General features: G+C 43.1%; 1 protein-coding gene across 1 annotated transcript in view; it reads right to left on the bottom strand.

Annotated features, from left to right (window-relative positions):
* LOC147101712 (gelsolin-like) overlaps positions 1-15,306 on the bottom strand; it is a 67,652-nt gene extending 52,346 nt beyond the window's left edge. Inside the window, exon 1 of the mRNA XM_085965546.1 lies at positions 15,133-15,306. The gene's annotated coding sequence lies outside the window, so the exon portion shown is untranslated. The remainder of the gene's footprint in view (positions 1-15,132) is intronic.
* Between the last annotated feature and the right edge of the window lie 1,352 nt (positions 15,307-16,658).

Raw genomic sequence — 16,658 nt, forward strand, 5'->3', positions numbered from 1 at the left:
TAGCTGCATTATCTCTGCTGATTGCTGTTTATAAGACATTGCTGTGGGTAGAATGGTTACCCTGCTTCCCTACAATAATAGTAGTGACTGAACTGGAAAGCAATTCATTTTATGTGAAGCATTGCATCATGTCCGGAGTGATGGGATAAAGCACTAATTCCATTAGTCAGGAGTGCAATAAATTAAATAAATAGTTAAGGGGAAGAGATTAGCTCTTAAAAACGACAAAGAAGCCAGCCAGGCTGCATACTTCATTAATATTACGGTTTGATTTCAGCAGACTATGTTTAAAAAAATAATTTCAATGTTTTCAAAGAAATACACACAGAAAGCAAGAGCACCAAAGTTTGGTTTAGAAACAGAAATGAGCTATTAGAACACTAATCCCTCTCGCATCATAGGTGCTCACCTCAGGGTATCTTGTGGCTCATATACTCTCACGGTCAGATCACCCATCTGAAAAAGGAGTTGCTTTTGTCTCGAGGCGAGCCAGTCCTTCTGAGGTGGGACAGGAGTGTCCCCCCCACCACCCCCCCCTGAAACTCGCTGCCATTACATCTGGATGATTTGAGTGTTAATCATCACTGTAGCATTTCACCCCAAACCCCACCCCATCTTCTTCCCCCATCAGCTTCCCCCCCTTTGAGACAATGTTCATCCTTTTGTCTCCATGAAGTCTGCCTTCAACTCAACACAGCCTTAATCTCAGAAGTAAATCACAAGGCAGCCAGCAGCCTCTGCTTATAAAGACTGCGGACCAGTCACTAGGCAGGCTAATCTTATGAGCCAACTTTGGAACCGGATTAGGGGGAAGGTTTATAGACTCATCCACCGAGTCAGCTGTGTGTTTGCCTTGGATATTTGGGGGGGGGGGGGGGGGGGGGGGGGTGTGCGGGAAAGAGAACACTACTGCACACGTCCTCTTTGGCAGAGGGAGCAGTCACATCAATAAATGAATTCCTACTGGCACAGAAATCATTGCAGTAGGATCCGGCTACTCCTGGGATGATTCCAAATACAAGACTCCTTTCTTTCCAGCTTCCTCCTCAAAAACAATTACGTCATGGAGATTTCAGACTTTTGTGGGCTCAAATGCTTTGGGGGAAAAAAAATCTTTGTATTTCTGGTTTAAAAATAAAACCTTTGCCTAGGGGTAAGCGAAGGTGGTTACAATTTCAACATTGGGGGCATTCAGGTTAAAGAGAGAAACTGAGAGGTGTGGTATTGAATGCAATACAATCTCAAATTACAGCACACAGCAGAAAAGTATTTTTCAATCGGTCTTTGTAGGAATGCATTGAAAGAAATAGAAGCCAAAGCAAAAAAAATCAATGCAATGTAGAATATCCTTTTCTGCAGGGAGGTAAAGCATTGGAATAAGGGTGTAATGTGTTAAACTTAGTATGTAGATCAACATCGGTCTGGAGCTTTGATATCCTACCACAACAAACCAGCCTAAAAGTGGCGTTCTCAGAGTTGCTTTCTTTAAGTGTTTGCGTGGGTTTCCTCCGGGTGCTCCGGTTTCCTCCCACAGTCCAAAGATGTGCAGGTTAGGTTGATTGGCTATGATAAAATTGACCCTTAGTGTTAGGGGGATTAAATACGTGGGGTTATGGGGATAGGGTGGGATATGTGTTGGTGTAGGGGTTACGGGGATCGGGGGTGGGATATGTGTCGGTGCAGGCTCGATGGGCCGAAATGGCCTCTATCTGCACTGTGAGGTTTCTGTGATTCTGTGAAAAGCCACACACTACAAATTGTGGAGTTTATAAATGAAATGCACTGTGACTCAAACGTGCCGATTAAAAAATTGTGGACTCGGCTCCCATTTCAGAACAGGAAGTGGGGCTTAAAGCTGCACAATCAGCTCTGCGCATTGCAGCTTTTAAAGTCGCTTTAAAAAAAGTCCTGTCAAAATAACTGTTCGTGCAAAAAAGGTGCATAAACATGTTAGTCTCATCAGTCACCACGTCATAAGTGCATGGCTCAGTTAAAGTGCACCAATGTGAATTGTTCATTCTTCCCAATTACTAGGCTGGGAACAAGCATTTTAAGAGCCTTACTTTGAAATCGGTTGGTAATACATGCTTTCAGAGGTACCAATGCAAGAGGGGGAAAATTCCGATCTTCATATTTAAATAAAAGTAGCTATGACCTGCGATTACTTCATGTTTCCCCCTAATGTGGCTGCATTTTGAAAAGACTTCCCTGGTTTCTGTCACTACAGACCCCCTCCTTCAATCTTCAAACTGACTGCCTGGATATTCTACCAACGTGGTGATGAGTAAGCAACAGCAAGCCAGTAGACAGGCATCACAATGGACATTTGGAGGACGTTTAAATGAGAGTCTTCTGGAGGCTTAGGTTTGAATATGGCTCTGCCTCAAAACTGTATTTACCCCCACCCCAAAAAAGGGGTAACCACCAGAAAGCCCACAAGAATGAATATTCCAGATTGGCCTGTTTCTGTGCAGTCCTTTCGGCCCAACTGGTCTATGCTCCACATCTGCTTCCTCCCACCCTACCAACAAAACCGCTTCCTTTCTCAGGTGTTTATCTAGCTTCCCTTTAAAGGCATCTATGCTATTCACCTCAACTACTCCCTGTGGTAGCAAGTTCCACTTTCTAACCACTCTCTGGGTAAAGAAATTTCTCCTGAACTCCCTATTGGATTTATTAGTGACGACCTTATATTTATGACCCCTAGTCTGGTCTCACCCACAAGTGGAAATATATTCTCTACATCACCATCATTTTAAAGATGTCCATTAGGTTACCACTCAGCCTTTCTAGAGAGAAAAAAGTTGAAGATAATGAAAACAACAAAATTCCTTTGTCACACACTGATGTACCACAACCTCAAGAACCTACAGAAGTCACTCCCTTCATGACATACTGTTCACTAGGGTGTTCACTAGGTCACAATATTATTGACCCAGTCCTCACCTATGGGATTGGAGAACAGCTTGATGCTGCAACGGGGTGGAAAAATAAACACGTCGTTCTGCAGCTGTGTCATCACTCGGCACTGATCTCGCACAAGTGGTAAAAAACAAACAGCACCTGAGGAAAGCAGGTCAGACTACTTCGCTCTGCTAGGACAACACCTGTGCCCTACACAGTTCACACACAACTGGGAAAATTACCTGTTTTGTTAACGTGAAAGCCATGACATGGTACCAACACCTGGCAGTTTCTCTAAAACTGTCTGCTGTGATGCACTCGCTCAGCCAGGCCTAGCCTTCAGCTGACAGACAAAAAAGTTTCAAATGACACATTTGCACCCAGAACACGTTTAAGCTGGCGAAATATAAAGTACAATTGTGTAAAGCCACAGTCACTAAAAGGGTTGGAAGATTTATATTTTCTCTCCAGCAACTGCTGCAAATGTTTCCCCTTGGGCTCCGTCAACTGCAAGCTTAAGAAATCAAGTTTTGCCCACACAAAGCAAAAGGGCCTTTTGCTGCTGGGAGAGTGGAATACCTATTATTATCTGGGGGTTCTCTTCCCCCTCTCATAATAAGAGGTCGTAGGCAGCATAACATTCTCAACAAGCAAAGGACATGGCAAACTTGAAAGTCAGCCTTGCACTTACTGCTGTCAAGAAATTCCATTTAGAGCCAACTTTTAACACGTAATGTTTAAACAAAGTTTAAGGATATCACAGATTAGAAAAAAGATTTCTACGGTTCCTAGCTCAAATATGCAAAAGGTTTAAAAGATTTGGGAGGTCCAAACATAGAATAAATGAGCACAAAGCTGCAGCAAGTTAGTTTCTCGATCAGCTAAAGACTGATTCTTGGTGCAAAGCTGACTGGCAACAACGAGCTAATAGAATAATTACACGGCCTTTGGACAGCGATTCCCCCTAGTTGATCTTTTTCCATTTTGTTTTATTATCTTGATAACTTGCAATTGTCCTGCTCCAACATCTCTTGCTGGGTATACGGCACTGAATTTTGTCTCATCATTCTGACCAGCTGTCAGCTTTATTTACTGACTCTAAATTAGCCGGTTTGCAGTTGTAAACCAGCCATAACCAACCTGTAAATTCTTGGTTCTAAATGTAGTTTCATTATTATAAAAGAAAAATGACCACACTAGAGAGAGAGAGAGAGAGAGAGCCGTCAATCTGTGGTGAAAGCCCATATTCCTAGTTGGAGCTCAGTAGACACCACACACAAATTGCTGAACCTTTTAGCTTCTAAACAGGCTTGACAGTAGAGCTGAATTGGGCGCTCTACTCCCTTTAGCAGTATTGTTTGAAGAGGGAGGCGCCAGAGGGGCATTTTTTGTGGGGGTTTTATTTTTAAAAAGCCACTCAAGGTCAGCCACGCAATACCGCACTGAGGAATTCTCCGAAACGTGGCAAGGTTTTGATTAACCAGATTTGGCTTTTCCTCAGCCGGTCACAGGAATAAGCACCTCAGTGCCACTAAAGGCAAACAGCCTGCTTAAAAGGGCGTCAATTATAATGGCCCGCATTTTGCGGGAGAAGTAACGGTAAGGCCATCAGCGCTCACCGTTATTAAACAAACTAGACAGCAACTTCTGGTTTAAATACAGAAGTCAGGAAGTTGCTATTGGCGTTGCCCTACTCCTCCAGAAGCTTCGCCGAGAGACTCTGCATTGAAACATATGGAAGGGCATGAAGTTGCTATATTTACGTGCAACATTCCCTTTTAAGCTGCATGGCCATGCAGCGCTGGAGGTCCCACGCAACCGGTGAGCCAGCTTTGGGTCCTGCAGCCCAAATTTCTTTACAGGGAACATTGCTTACATGATAGATAACCACCAAACACAGCAGAAAGAGCTACGGCTTGTCCAGTCAAGTGTAAGTGAAGTTTTATCGTCGTGATAAGTCTCAATGCCAAACAACCTCTCTGGCAACGAAAATTAACTTTACAAGTGTGGCGTCTCATTCCTTCAGATTTTAATTATTGTTGGAGATTCTTAAAAATGTAAATAATTTTAATAAACTTTTTCCTTTGTTTTATCACTCTCTTAATCCCATCTTTCTTTCCATGTCTTTAATTTGCTTTCTATACATGATTTGGCATTGAATTAACTATTCTAACTTACAATTCCCAGTTCAGACTCTGCACACTTCAATAAGCATTCTTCAACCTGATTGTTTAAGGAGATACAGTTGCTTGGTCTGGTCCCAGATCCCCTGTAGACTTCCAGTGCAAAAGCCCATCGAAAGGGAATGGTAGCGTAGTGGTAATGTCACTGGGCTAGTTATCCAGAGGCCTGGACTAATGAGCCGGAGGCGTGAGTTTGAATCCCACCACGGCAGTTGGGGAATTTAAATTCTGTTAATTAAATAAATCTGAAATAAAAAGCTAGTATCAGTAATGGTGACCATGAAACTACTGGATTGTCATAAAAACCCATCTGGTTCACTAATGTCCTTTAGGGAAGGAAATCTGCTGTCCTTACCCGGTCTGGCCTATATGTGACTCCTGTCCCACAGCAATGTGGTTGACTCTTAACTGCCCTCTGAAATGGCCTAGCAAGTCACTCAGTTGTAACTAACCGCTACGAAACAAAAATAATAAGCACCACACAGACTGCAGCAGTTCAAGGTGGCAGCTCACCACCGCCTTCTCAACAGCAATTAGGGAGGGCAATAAATGCTGGCCTTTCCAGCAACGCCCTGATCCCATAAACACAGTTTTTTTTTTTTTTTTTTTATAAAGTGCAAGTGTAATGAACAGCTGGCGCCGTTCATTCACCGCTAACTGCAAAATCCAGGCCATAGTCTCAGTCTGCTAAAACAGGGCATAAAGCAGCGCTTTTTTGATGTACAGATATGAACTGGGGGGGGGGGGGGGGCGGTCACTGGTTAAAAAATGTCTACTATTGTTCAGTTATTCTTGTGCCATCCATTAAAGATTAGTAGGACTTTTGCAAGGGATGTCAATTTCACTAATCATAAATTGCTCATTAATGGCCTTGGGTGAGGGTGCAGAGGAGATTTACTAGAATGGTACCAGGGATGGAGGGTTATTTCAGTTAGGTGGAGAGACTAGAGATGCTGGGATTCTTCTCCTTAAAGCAGTTACGGTGAAGGAGAGATTTAAGGGAGGCATTTTGATTTAGGGCCAGTCACCAGAGGATACAGATAAAGGTAATTGGCAAAAGAATCAGCGGTGAGAGGTTCCCCCCGCCCCCCAGTGAGTGGTTATGATCTGGAATGCACTGCCTGAAAGGGCAGTGGAAGCAGATTCAACTTTCAAAAAGGAGTTGCATAAATACTTGAAGGGGAGAAATTGCAGGGCTATGGGGAGAGCGGGGGGGGGGGGTGGGGGGCAGGACTAATTGTGCCTGTGCCGGTCGAGCTATCCAATGGCCTCCTTCTGTGCTGTACAATTCTGTGTCACAGTTCTGGTTCGGAGATCAGCAGATGACACAGAAGTTGAAAATGACTAGATGTCTTTAGCTCAGTCCTGCAGAACAAAATATTGCATTCTTCAATAGCACCAGATCTCAAATGTTACATCTCAGATGATGCCATATACACTTCATTAACCAAACACTGGTCTGATTGCAAGTATTATATAAAAGTAACTCCAATGCGTCACCATGCATCATTTAACTTTCTAATTCAGTGGTATCCAAACTTTTTATCTTTGTAGGCCACATGGAGCTTTCAGAGTCAAGTGCAACGTTTAAATCCATGTTTGCATTTGTTTTCATAAATCTCAAGTTGGCGACACCAACAGATCTTCTTGTCCCGATTCAGGCTTCCTCCGCCAATGAGGCAATAGCATTAATAACCCTGTCCCAAGTCTCCTGGTCCCCCAAACACAGGCCAAACTAGTATGAAATGCAGGCACAGATAGACCCGAATGGTCTGGGCTTTGTGGGCTGATTTCCAGGGACTGAGCGTAATCCATTGGCCGCAGTTTGGATATTCCTGTTCCAATGGCTCCCCATTCCAATTTCAGCCCCACAAATGACCTCATTATTTCCCTTCCCTGAACACCAGACTGTGCAATTAAGTGACCCAGGGCAACTTAAAAAAATGGACTTTCCCCTCCTACACTGTGCAGTGCTGGTCTCCACTCAGTGCTTCTGCACGACAGCATGGATTGGAATGTGAATGGAGACAGACAGACGTGAACCTACATCACTCCACTCCAGGGCACCTCTCACTTCTAGACACATTTATATTTTGCTTCATGAACACTCAGAGGAGAGAGAGAGAGAGAGATTTAGCAATCTAGGTGCTTTTAGAAGATGACTAAATATGACTTAGCGGGTGAGTGAGTAACTGAACCAACTGCTCAGCTCTCTTCCCCCAAAGACTTATGTAATTCAAGCTGCAGGAAAGCAGCAAACATCAGCACAGATTGCCTCGCAAACAGGAAAACCGGGCTATTGCAACATTTCCCATCCTTTCAGATGCCCATTTACAGTCAGTCATTGTTAACCAAATTCCACAACTGCTGTCGGCTGCTAGTGGATCCGATTCCATGGTGCTGCTCAAGGCAAGTCACAGGACGAGGATGGCACAGTGATGTAATGCGCAATATATTATCTGCTCCCAAGGTGAAGCTATGCAAAGTGCTCTGTCTCTAGGCCACAAGGTTCAGTTGCTGTAAAAAAAAAAGGCACCGCCTGAGGTCAATTCAAAGCTAACTCCCCATTAGGTACATCCTGGGATAACTTTCTCTGTACATTGCAGCTGTTTATACATCCCTGGGTCAGAAAAACTGGCAGAGAAAATATAAAATCACTGGTTCTCTTCATTTTTAAAGTAGCTTCTTCAAGACCTGCATGATGTCTGAGGGGCAATAGTCTATACTAGATGCAAGACAAGGATCAAGGCCAAGTGTAGTCTTCAAATGAAGCAGGATTCGAGTCCAGAGATATTTGGACCAAGATACACAGATGTATTTCAGTCCCCCTTTTCCATTTTAAATTCCTATGTCCAGCCAATGTAAACTTGTCACGTTATAATTGCACCCTCCTGCCAAAGATGGCGCTGTCTGAGCAGACAAGACATGAATGCATATGCATTTAAAACACCTATTGAAAAAATATTTTTCAAATGCATTAGATATTAATGCAGGCTCACCCCCCACCCTCACTGTTCTATTGGATTGTCCCAATTGCACAGCGGGTTTATCCAATAAATAACTGAGTCTGTGTGGAGTTAACCAATGTCATCCAAGATAGTGGTACAGGCACTGTAATTAACCTCAGTGCCCCTGTATCCGAGCACTATCCAGCAACCCTTCTGCAACTGAATTTGTGTGGCACAAGAATAGGATTGGGCTAAACTACGATGTCCCCCTATGTTCAAGTCACCAGCCAGACTCTCTCATAAATAATACACTTCAGTTGGTATCAAAAGGCATCAGGCACCTGGAGAACTATACCAGCAAGGAGCCAACACCTTCAGGGGGATGGAATGAAGTTGGGTGAAGAAAAAAGGTGCACATCGACAAATGTCAGATAGCAATACCTGGAAAAGTACTCTGAGAAATTCAGACACTGAATGAGTTAGAAGTAACCGTTAGCTATTAACTTACTTTCATTTCCTACACAGTGTTATGAAATATATGAATCCTTCTGCAATGTAATCTTGTATTCTGAGAAAGTTTCCCAAAGCAGGCACACCTGATTCAGCAAAGTTGCTTGAATAAACAAAGAATGCTTAAAATTCAAGCTCAGTTACAGTTAGCAGTCAGTTCCCTTAAAATGTCTGCCTTTGAGACTCAATAATCCAATTAAGGTGTCCTATTTCCTGCTTTTTTTTTCCAGTTCTGCACCAAACTTTGACTGGAGCTAGAGCCAGGATTCTGTGAATGGGGCAATGATTCACTTCAGTAGGGGCTAATGAATCAATGCAATTGTACCTAATATCTGGGAATTTGAGTAAATACCCATCAAAAAAAGACACTCTTCCTCAGATAACTGGGATGAAAGTCTTATATAAAAAGGGGATAGTCTTATATAGAAAGGGAAAATAGTCATCTGAATTGTCGAAAAAAGTTTAAACATTATACAGAGACGGGTGTGCACGCATCCTCTAAAGCAACTGGCTGGAGTCAGCCTGCAGGCAAGAGAGAGAGCGCGCGAGTCCTACATAGTTAACATTTTAAGATTAGATGGCAATACAGATAAATGCATTTCCCCTTTCCCAGACTACAGCCAGATTCCTTTTTTGGTGGTTCTTTATTTGTTGGTGGGGGGCGGTTTCCACATTTTAACCTTCTTATTCTATAACTTTCAATAATTCTAACAGGAATCTTGTTTTATTTAACTGCAGAGATGCTGCAATTTTGTTCCTAATTTTTAAAGGCCATTTCTCCTGAATTCACTAAACTGGTTCCACTCTAGACCAAAACGTTTTAAAATCCTTTAAGTCATGGTGGGGGGGGGGGATATAAACTGAAAAGTTACATTCACAGAATCACAGAAACGCCACAGTGCAGATAGAGACCATTTCGGCCCATCAAGCCTGCACCGACACATATCCCACCCGATCCCCGTAACCCCTCATATTTTAATCCCCCTAACACTAATGGTCAATTTATCATGGCCAATCAACCTAACCCGCACATCTTTGGACTGTGGGAGGAAACCGGAGCACCCGGAGGAAACCCACGCAAACATGGGGAGAATGTGCAAACTCCACACAGACAGTCACCCGAGGCCGGATTCGAACCCGTGTCCCTGGCGCTGTGAGGCAACAGTGCTAACCACTATGCCACCATGCTGCCCTTTTACAATAAAATAAAAATCAGTTGAAGAGATGTATACTAACACTACAAGATTAAACAGCATTTAGGCTTCGAGTCTTGAAGTAAATTAAAATAGAACAGCCATCTGCTAAGGTTTTGGTATAGTAAATAACAGCTGCGGTCAGGGATGGAGAATTCTGTTCCCAGTCTTTTAGCACTTTATAGACAAACCCGTTTATTTTGCGAATTTCAAATCATTCAATTTCAAGGCACAATCATGTTGAACAAAAAAAAAATCCTAGAGATTAATTGGATTTAACCGTTCAAGAAATCATTAAGTAGTTTGAAATCATTGTAGATTTTGTTACATATTCCACAGAACCACTTTTTTTTTGTGGGTTTAACCTCCCTGCACACTTCCACAGTATAGAACAGATGTCTAGAGCCAATTTACCAAAGTAACAATTCTGCTTCCTCAGTATTGAAGGCCAATTTCCTTTTTAACTTCCTCAGTACTGGTTACGTTGACTACCTGACATACCACTCACAAAAACAAAATACTCAGCTCAGTGACCACAGCAGCACAAGAAGGTGGATTATTCTGTATTGTTCTGCAAGGTTGGGCCTATACTCTGAGTTTAGAAGAATGAGAGCGGATCTTATTGAAACATAAGATTCTGAAGGGGCTTGACAGGGTAGATGCTGAGAGGATGTATCCCCTCGTGGGGGAAATCTAGAACTAGGGGACATAATTTCAGAATAAGGGGGCACCCTTTTAAATTGGAAATAAGGAGAAATTTCTTCTCAGAGGGTCGTGAATCTTTGGAATTCTCTTCCCCAGAGAGCTGTGGAGGCTGGGTCATTGAATATATTTAAGGTGGAGATAGACAGATTTTTGAACGATAAGGGAGTCAAGGGTTATGGGGAGGGGGCAGGGAAGTAGAGTTGAGGCCACGATGTTATTGAATGGCAGAGCAGGCTCGAGGGGCCAAATGACCGACTCCTACATCTTGTGTTAAGTTCTGCTATCACCAAATGTACTTCCCTTGTAAGTCTTAATAGTCTCGGGCAAGACTGACTTTGAAAATAGCACCTGTAGGAAGGGATTGCAGTGATCTCGGCTTTGCTTTCCTAAAGTTTTTAAAATACCAATTCACGATAAATTAGCATGCCACATGACCAGTGTTCTGGCCTATTAAATTAAATGGCAGGTTTACCAGTCATAACTATAATTGATTCAGGTATGGTTAGTAATACAATTTGAATTAGATTTTTGGATATTAAGGGAATCAAGAGATATGGGGACAGTGTGGGAAGGTGGAGTGGAGGTAGATGATCAGCCATGATCTGATCGAGCCTGCTCTCCCATTCAAAGGGCCAAATGGTATACTCCTGCTCCCATTTCTTATATTCTTAACATTGCACTAATATAGCAATTTTCCAGATATAATAAAATATTGTAACTGGAAGTTTTAAAGGATTAAAACAAAAATCACTATTTTCTGTGCTCTTGGCACATTTTTACAATTGGTTGAGAATTCGAAGTTTTAAAACACAAAAATATATCACTTTAAAAGAGCTGGAGCACTGTTAACTTTGAATCACCTAGAAAGTTAGACAGACCGACCAACTTGGAAACTTAAGAAAATGCTACAATTTTGAAAAATATCATCATGACCACTTTTTAAAAAGTAACTTTATGTGGAAGAGGAAATGAGAAAAGGAACTAATATTGAATACTGAGGAAGCAGTGATCACTTCGGTAAAACTGCCACACCCGAGTAACTCTGCAACTGATCAGCACATGTTAAGGATAGATGTATACAATTTACAGGGAGTGGAAAATAAAACACAGATTTGATGTCAAACCATAAAACTGTTAGAATGCAACATCATTTTGGACCACAAGTAGATCATTTTGCAATGTGGATCACTGATCCAAGATTAATTATACTTCCATCACTGACAGCTGTGGGAAAGAAAAAAGTATGTTAGTGTTAACAAAATATTTCAGAGATTTCCCCTGACGATCTAGCAAGCTTATCTCGGGAATACCTGCACTGTACAAATGAAAACAGCCCAGGGTTTTAATCTCCCGACTGCTCTGCGGGGCGTGATTGGGCTAAACAATCAGCTTCAGTGGCCCCGATTTATGGAATAGGGGCAGAATTGACCAAGGTTCCAGCCTTGATTTGGAATCTAAAAAACCTTGCTTTCAGTGAGCGTGTGGACATTGGCAGAGATCAGGATGGGGTACGACTGTGATGTTGCCTCCTTCCCACTTCCCCATGGTCAACGCTTGCCGAGACTCATTCTTCAAGCTCAGATATAAAACATAGAAGATGGGAGCAGGAGTAGGCCATTCAGCCCTTCGAGCCTGCTCCGCCATTCAATGAGATCATGGCTGATCATCCAAATTCAGTACCCTGTCCCTGCCTTCTCCCCATATCCCTTGATCCCTTTAGGCTTGAGAAATATATCCAACTCTTTCTTGAATATATTTAAGGAACTAGCCTCCACCACCCTCTGTGGCACAGAATTCCACAGGTTCACCACTCTCTGGGTGAAGAAATTCCTCCTCATCTCGGTCCTAAATGGCTTACCCCTTATCCTTAGACTATGATCCCTGGTTCTGGACTCCCCGGCCATCATAAACATCCTTTCTGCATCTAGTCTGTCCAGACCTGACAGAATTTTATAGGTTTCGATGAGATCCCCTCTCAATCTTCTAAACCCCAGTGAGTATAAGCCCAATCGACACACTCTCTCCTCATACGTCATTCCTGCCATCCCAGGTATCAGCCTGGTGAATCGTCGCTGCACTCCCTCCATGGCAAGAACGTCCTTCCTCAGGTAAGGTGACCAAAACTGCACACAATGCTCAAGGTGCGGTCTCACCAAGGCCCTGTACAACTGCAGCAAGACATCCTTGTTCTTGTACTTGAACCCTCTTGCTACGACGGCCAACATACCATTTGCCTTCTTAACTGCCTGCATGCTTACCTTCAGCAACTGGTGCACAAGAACACCCAGGTCTCTTTGCACTTCCCCTTCTCCCAATCTATTGCCATTCAAATAATAATCTGCCTTCCTGTTTTTGCCACCAAAGTGGATAACCTCACATTTATCCACATTATAGTGCATTTGCCATGTTTCTGCCCAATCACCCAACCTGTCCAAATCATACTGGGGTTTCACAACATCCTCCTCACAGCTTACCCTCCCACCCAGCTTTGTGTCGTCTGCAAATTTGGAGATATTACATCCAATTCCCTCGTCCAGATCATTAATATATAGTGAACAGCTAGGGTCCTAGGACCGATCCTTGCGGTACCCCACTAGTCACTGCCTGCCACTCGGAAAACAACCAGTTTATTCCAACTCTGACCTTTCTGTCCGCCAACCAATTCTCTATCCAAGTCAATACCTTGCCCCCAATCCCATGTGCCTTAATTTTGCACATGTGGGACCTTATCGAAAGCCTTCTGAAAGTCCAAATACACCACATCCACTGGTTCTCCCTTACCTATTTTACCAGTTACATCCTCAAAAAATTCCAGTAGATTAGTCAAGCATGATTTACCTTTTGTAAATCCATGTTAACTTTGTCCAATCCTGTCACTGCTTTCCAAGTGCTCTGCTATTACATCTACCTGGGCAGAGTACAGGAGGACAAGTTGCATCTATCTAAAATCATGGGGCACTCTAATAGCAGTGTAGGTTGATATTGAGCCACGTAAATAAGGAAGGTTTCCACATTCAAGCCCTGGTCTGTGCCGAGTTAGTTGATCTTTGACAGGGTGGCATTGCAGTCCCTCGTAACTAGATTCAGTGTCTTCAGAGGAAGGGTAATAAAAAATAGCCAGGGTTCCCAAACTTGATAGTTCTATAGTAACCCTCGTGTGTGTGTATAGTTTAAAAAAAAAATTATACACATACAGAAACAAGGCTAGGACAATGCTTCTGCAGGCTTGGCAATGAAGCCCTTGTATCTGAATAGCCTGCAGACACCTTGTCCAGATGGACATGAAAGAAAGAATGGCCAATTGGGCATGGTACAGGAAGGCTGCCAGTACTTCTGGAAGTGCACCCCAACATGAGACGCCACTTTGGAGAAAGGAGAACAAAAATTGGGGGGGGGGGGGGGGGGGAGAAATGTATTTCTTTTACCACTACATTTTATATGAGTGGTTATTTTCCCCATTTACATATCTGGCTATTGCCCAGAAGTTCTGTTAGATACCGAACATCACTCTGGCTTTGATGAAAAATGATCAAAGAGGTTATCTCAGTTTCAGTGGTGGGAGGAATGTCCAACAATTATCACAAGTCAATCCTTCTGGATAGCCACTGGCGAGCGACAGGAGATCTCAGACGTGGCACCAACTTTATTTCCACGCGTTACTGCCTATTTAAAATGTTCTATAGTTGCTACCGTTTTCAAAAGATGGAGACGTTTCATTCCTGCAAGTTCACGTGTAATACAGTTCTAGCTCCAATATCAACTAGCTCCAAGCAACTCACGGTCTAAGACGAGTGAAGAATCAGTATCGCCACAGCCACACCTAAATAAAATAAGTTGTCTAAATCCTTAGTTTTAACCACAAAATGGGAGATAAACGAGCTGTTTTTTTTGACCTGGAAAAATGTCCTTGTTTATAAGTCGTTAGTCATCAACAATTCTTCCGAATGACTCATTCTCCCTACTGACCACTAACAACAGAATTAAAACAGTAACTTCCGAAAGTTTGCACGTAATAGGTACTTTTAAACAAAAAAAAATTAGGCATTTCGTAAAAAACTTGTTTTTTAAAAAGTGGAAGCGTGAAATGTTTTTTTAAATAAAGTCCACGATTCTCGCAGCCTGTAGGAAAAATATGCAAAACTTGAATTAGATCAATAGGGAGCTCCAGTTAACGCCCATTCACGGAGGAGAATATTAACCTGGGCTGGGCGGGGGAAATAAATCAAATATACATGGAGACAAGAAACAAGATTACAAAATGAACTCCAGCCAGACCTCGACACTGGAGGTCGTTTTAAATCCCCTGGATTCTGAAGTGCCCCACACGCCCATATTTGGTTAAACATTCCTATTCTCAATAGGAAACAAATGAGCAATCCTGCAGAGCGAACTAGGCGAATACTAGCTCAGAGAGAGAGAGACTGACTCGTAATTACTTTACAGAAATCACCTAGTGGTTAGTTACTAAAAGACTCGCATCTCCCCGCTGGCAACTGTCCCCTAAATTGAAGAAAAGAAATCGTAAAATGTCTATAGAACACACTCTGGGATCACAACTCCCTCATTCATTGCTGTCTAAGTCACTCAACCAACCTATTCTTCAATCCAAGCGTTAGGGGTGGGGAACAAAATTAGAAAAATAAAAGGCTGAGGGTCGAGCCCAAATACAATGCACGCAGTGTTACTTACCGAAGGATCTCACTCGATGCACAGAAGCAACTGGCACCAGAATAACCCACGCTGGTCAAACTAGGTCTGAACTAGTTAGCTGGAGTGCCGGTAGGATCTGGTGAGACGGTTCCGCCCTCTTCTTCAACAGTTTGAGCAAACGCCTGCCCGGATGACGAGTCAATGCCACATAGATGGCGCTGGGGAGCAAATCGAATGATATCTGCAGATGCAGCCTCGTCAGATTTCAGGGCAAACCTTTGTACTTCACACACCAGAAGTATATGTGTTCTTTTAAGAAAAAAAAACCTCATTCATCTTTTAATTTAACTTTATTGCAACGTTACAGTGCCTGTTGAAGTGTAATTTGGGAGGAATCAAAGAATCAGAACAGGACTTTTACACTAATTTGTGGAGGAGATGTGGAAAATATTGCAATGGTCATACCCAGTGTCACTTGAATGAATCTGTTTGCAATGATTGTATTATATAACGCAATTTAAACGTTAAGTATGCTGTAAAAATGAACATTTATGGCATTTAGTACTAATGTTTCTAAAACACCCCTATTCTAAGAATGAGTTAGTACAGTCTCCAGGCTGAAGTCATCCTGTAAATCAATTTAAATCACTACAAACGCTTGGGATTAAAGCAGTACTGGGGGAGAATTAATGTCGAATATTCGGCCTCCAGAGCAAAAATGTAAATTTCAATCCTGTATACATTTCTTATCTGAATACCAATCGGCAGGGGATAATGGTAATTTAATAATAAATACTGGCAACAAACTGAAACAACAATCTGGGCTCACTATGGAGTCCTCCCTTTACTTTTTTTATTTGTATATGGGATGTGGGCGTCACTGGTAAGGCCAGCATTTATTGCCCATCCCTAATTGCCCTTGAGATGGTGGTGGTGAGCCGCCTTCTTGAACCGCTGCAGTCCGTGTGGTGAAGGTACTCCCACAATGCTGTTAGGGAGGGAGTTCCAGGATTTTGACCCAGCGACGATGAAGGATCGGCGATATATTTCTAAGTCAGGATGGTGTGTGACTTGGAGGGGAACTTGGAGGTGATGGTGTTCCCATGCGTCTGCTGCCCTTGTCCTTCTAGGTGGTAGAGGTCGCGGGTTTCGGAGGTGCTGCCGAAGAAGCCTTGGCAAGTTGCTGCAGTGCTTCTTGTAGACGGTACACACTGTAGCCACGGTACGCCGGTGGTGGAGGGAGTGAATGTTTAAGATGGTGGATGGGGTGCCAGTCAAGCGGGCTGCTTTGTCCTGGATGGCGTCGAGCTTCTTGAGTGTTCTATTGGGGACTTGGTCTGGAGGGTGTTGCATGGGGCAGTCCTGTCCAGTAAAGTTCACGGACTCCCAGGCCGCCTGTATTTTCTGTGACCTGGAGGAATCCGTGTTCCACATACATATAGAATGTGAGAGGTTGCAGCCCCTCTTCCACTACTTTAAGGGGCTGCTCCTCGATTTTTTGGCTGCACTTCAGTCCCACACTCCTGATCTTTGGTCACCCGGCGGGGGAGCGGGCAGGTCGAGGG

This window comes from Somniosus microcephalus, chromosome 23 (assembly GCF_052327205.1).
Source record: "Somniosus microcephalus isolate GS21.2 chromosome 23, FLI_Smic_1.0, whole genome shotgun sequence".
Lineage (NCBI taxonomy): Eukaryota > Metazoa > Chordata > Chondrichthyes > Squaliformes > Somniosidae > Somniosus > Somniosus microcephalus.